The sequence below is a fragment of the Pteropus vampyrus genome, unplaced genomic scaffold (genome assembly GCF_000151845.1).
Source record: "Pteropus vampyrus isolate Shadow unplaced genomic scaffold, Pvam_2.0 Scaffold29, whole genome shotgun sequence".
Taxonomy (NCBI): Eukaryota; Metazoa; Chordata; class Mammalia; order Chiroptera; family Pteropodidae; genus Pteropus; species Pteropus vampyrus.
In genome coordinates, this window is record NW_011888810.1 from 6,395,408 (window position 1) to 6,400,263 (window position 4,856).

Sequence of the window (4,856 nt, forward strand, 5' to 3'; positions counted from 1 at the left end):
ATTAGTCACATATGTATACGTACGACTAATAGTCTGATGTAGATATATGGAGAGAAAATCAACAATTTTTCTAGTACTCCTTAATTGCTCTAAATACCTCTCGCAGTTTATTTTTACTTTCTTTGTTTAGTATTTTTAAATATCTTTATTAAAGTATCATTTACATGCCATTAAACATCACCCATGTTGAGTGTTCAATTTAATTATTTTTTAATTTACAGAGTTGTGCAACCATCACTAAAACCCAGTTGAGAACATTTCCAACCCCCTAAAATGATTCCTCATGCACATCTGCATTCAATACCTGTTTCCACACCATCCCTAGGCAGCCATTAATCTTTCTGTTGATATAGATTTGCCATTTCTAGACATTCCATATAGAATCAATTATCATATCTGTATATTTTTAAATAAGTTATCACAATGTTTTGGGGTTCATTCGTGTTTTAGTATATATAAGTAGCTAGTTCATTTTTATTACTGAGCTGTATCCCATTATATGGATATACCACATTCTGCTTATCCATTCATCGGTCCATGGAAATTTTGAGTCTCCCACCTTTTGTCTATTATGAATAATGATGCTATGAAAATTTACATACAATTCTTTAGTGAACAGATATTTTTCACTTCTCTTGAGTAGATACCTGAATAAAATTACTGGATTGTGTGATATATTCATATTTAGCTTTTTAAAAAAAAAACTGTCTAATTTTTTTCCATAGTAGCTGCTATTTTACTTTTCACCAGTAATGTCTGAGGTTTCCATTTTTCCCCACATGCTTGCCAATGTTTGTATCATTATCTTTCTGTTTACAGCCATTCCAGTGAGTGTGAAGTGTTATTCCATTGTGGTTTTAATTGCAGTTTCCTAATGACAGATGATGTTTGTATGTTTATTAGCCATTCATATATCTTCTTTGTTGAAATGTCTATTCATATATTTTGCCCATTTTAATAGTTTATTGAAATGTTATTTATACAAGATATAGTTCATTCATTAAAAGAATACAACTCAATGGTTTTGAGTATATTTACAGAGTCATGCAATCACGGCAGTAATCCAATCCTAGAACATTTCATCACCCCAGAAAGAATCCCTGTATCCGTTAACAACCACTTCCCATTTCCCTTCTCCTCCAATTCTTAAATTGAGTTGTTTGTTGTTGTTGTTGTTGTTGTTGTTGTTGTTTTCGATTGTTGAGTTGTAAGAGTTCTTTAGATATTCTTGATACAAATCATTTTTTATCAGATATATAGTTTACAAATATTTTATCCCGGTCTGTAGTTTGTCTTTTTATTCCTTAATGATATCTTTTGAAGCACAAAACGTTTTAAGTTTGAAGGCTCATTTAGTCATTTACCCCTCTATAGATTGTACTTTTGGTATTATATCTGAGAACTCTTTGCCTAATACAAGGTCACAAAGATTATTAAAATGCTTGGCCTTATTTTAAAAAAAAACTATTATGCTATTCTTGTGGAGAATATTGAATCTCATAGAGTTAACTAACTTTCTTAGGGTTTACACATTACTAACTGAGCTGGTAAATTTGCCTTTCTATTTTTAGAAAAGCATTAATAGAGACTCTCTTACCTTAAACTTCCTTTAATATATACTTATTGAAAGTTGAATATTTCAAATGAAGACTTAGAATCTAAACGTGTCTACATGGCTGCATCAGATGAAAGACAAAAGAAAGGGATGTTTTTCTATGAACCTGTGCAGAACTATGTGACCGACTAACAATATAAGTAATAATAAGAAAAAAGGCATTTGATTTTGTTTAAAGAAATAGAAATAGATCAACTAAGAAGATTATAGATAGTGCAATATTAGTGCATTAGTTTTTTCTAATTAAATTTTTGCAGTGTGATAATTCTGAAATAATTTATTGGAAAAACTTTTAACAATTAAATAAATAATAAAAGCCACATAAAATTGGTACATTGCATGTGGGAAATAATGATGATAAATTCTCTGTCATTCATCTTCCTTTCTAGCCTCTGAAGTAGGTGGTAATAGCAGTTTCTTCTCTTTTTAATTGTAGAGAAAGTAAAGTAAAAATAGAAAACATAGCAAAAAAGAGCATAGTCAAAATGCTTTTAATGGGCTCTCTTACATCCTTGAAGAAATTTGCTATTATATTAATGATTTTTCATTGTGCCATGATGGTTTTTGCATTAGTAATATTTTTATATGTATTTTACAACACCGCAATCTATTGAGCTTTTATGGTAAGAAATCAGATGCTAAGAGCATTTGATAATAATATGGTAGTAAAAACATGACATGAAGGATATCACACATTCATATATTTAGCATAAGTTTCTGCAGTTTTGAGAACAGCCGGAACATGTACACTAGGGATATGATTCTCTATAACCCCTGGTACTTAGATTTTATAATTTTCAGCAACCATCTGTGCCTTTACCTATACTCACACATTGTTTTCATCACTCTTTACAGCTCAGCATCTTTACCTATCAAACCTAAGAATTATGATCTGAATGAGTGAGATCCACAAAGCTACTTACATTGTGCTACCAAACCGTGTTGGGGGAATTCTAGATATGATATTTGGCATTAGAACGCAAGAATTTAAGCCCCATCAACACTATTTATTCTGGGATGGACCCTGGAAAAATCACTCCCAGTATCAGATTTCTCAACTGGAAAATGAAAAGGAAAACAGTATGCCGTCCTTCCCAGAAATGTTATGTGCCTAAATAAAATCACAAATAATAGGCTTTGCAGATGGAAGCTGAAACGAAATCACTCCTGAGATGCAAGCATATCTGTGCAAGGGGAGTATAGATGTTAAAACCTACAGTAGACAGAATGGAAGAGACAATGGAATGTGACTCCAGAGCACATGGCCTTTGAGGGGACAGAAAGAGAGCAGGGAGCACCTCGGCGATGGACCAGAAGGTGGCAAAAGGGAAGCTCGAGAACCACTTCTACAGAGACAGGTTCTGGGTTCACAGAGTCATGGGTACATGACATCGTCCGTACATCTTTGCATTGTTCCATAGCCCCTTTCAAACAACCTTCTTCATGAGTTTCAGTAGATTTTTCTGTGGTTGCTGTCACTTTATTATTTTATTATCTGTCACTCAGCATGAAAAATCCACTTTTAAAACTGTATCAGTTGCCGATAGAGTATCCCTTCAACTGAGTTTTGAGTGTGATCAAACTTTTTTTTTTGAATTCCAATCAGTCCTCTACTTTTGTGGTCCAATCTAGTTGCACCTAAGTCTATGATACACAGTAATAACAGAACAGGTTACAGGAATGATTTCTGCATGTCAGTGTTACCGTAAACATGGCAAATGTTAGAAAACAGTATGTCACTATGGATAAAAGCAGGGGCTTTACCCTCAAATCCTGATTTGTATTCTGGCTACATGACCTTTGGCAATATTAATATTGATAGTCACTAACCTATAACGCTTGTAAAGTACTTGGCAGAGTGTCTGATACATGAGAACATTAAAAATTGCTAGCTATTGTTTTAAATTTTCTAAGTAGCACTACATAAGTTCTATTGCAACTGATTTCTCTGATCTCATACCCAAAACATAATGCACTTCACTGAAAATAAATGAATACACATGCATATGTTTCACTTTACACAAATTGTACCTATGTGAACCAAGTAGGAACATGTACATGTTAAACCTCTGGCTGCTCTTTCATTTTGCATTATGTTGATTTATCTTGAACCCACTATGCTCTAGGTAGACATCTCATGGTTCCCACTATACTTCCTATGGAGAGTGTGCTGCTTTGGTGACTAATGCTAATCCTTTCATTTCTTCACCCACTCTTATCCTTTCCAGCTTTTCAGCAAACTTTGCTTCACCAATTTTTTCTTCTCCTATGCATATCCAAAAGTTTTCTTTTTATGGATTGCAGTCCTTCAATATTTAAATATTCTTGAGAATTCCCCAAATGAAAAACAAAATAACACCTTGCTTCCCTCCAACCCTGATGTCCCAACTCACCTTCATTCACCTAATTCCTCTCCTCAAAAGTCCAGTTCCCTCTAATGAGTCTCCATCAGTGCTGTACCATCACACATGTGCTGAGCAGCAGGCAGTGTGGTGCCAGCAAAACAGAAGCACAAAACTACCAGAGTCCATTACAAACTATTCATGCAGAACTGTGCAATTAAACAACGTACAAGACAGCTGTTCCAACTCCAGAATTCATGTAAATGTTGTGTCTTTTTTAAAAAATACAACTGTATGTAGAATAACTGTTGTCTTATGCTTACAGGTACTAAAGGTCTTAATCTGATTGGGCTCAATTCTCCATTTATTTCATCTCCTTTCACTTACCCGCCACATCCCTGTAATATAACTTCTCCAAAATAAACCCATCAAAACTTTTTTTTGGTCAATATCACCAATGTCTGCTCTATCACTAATACAGTGACCATGTTCCCTTAATTTAATTAAAATCTCCTCAGAACATAGCTGTGTCAACCTCTCTCTTCTTGAAATCATCTATTGCCTGGCCCTAAACTGTATTTCAGCCATACTAAAAAATCTCTCTGATCCCTGAAAAATTCAGACACTCAGTCTTACCTCTTACCCTCATACTTTCACTTGTGTTTCCATGTGGATCATAGTACCTGTCACATAATGGATGGCAGGTACCCAGGGAAGATGGATGAACTCACCGTTAAAAACCTGAATCTGATTATCCATAATACTGCAGCGTATATTACCCTGTTAGACTCCCATATCTCCACTAATTTTCTGCCATAACTCATCTCCCTCAACCTCCTCTACCTGGTCTTTGCAATTTTTGGATTTTCTTCTCTTGATTCTATGCCTCAAAACATTTT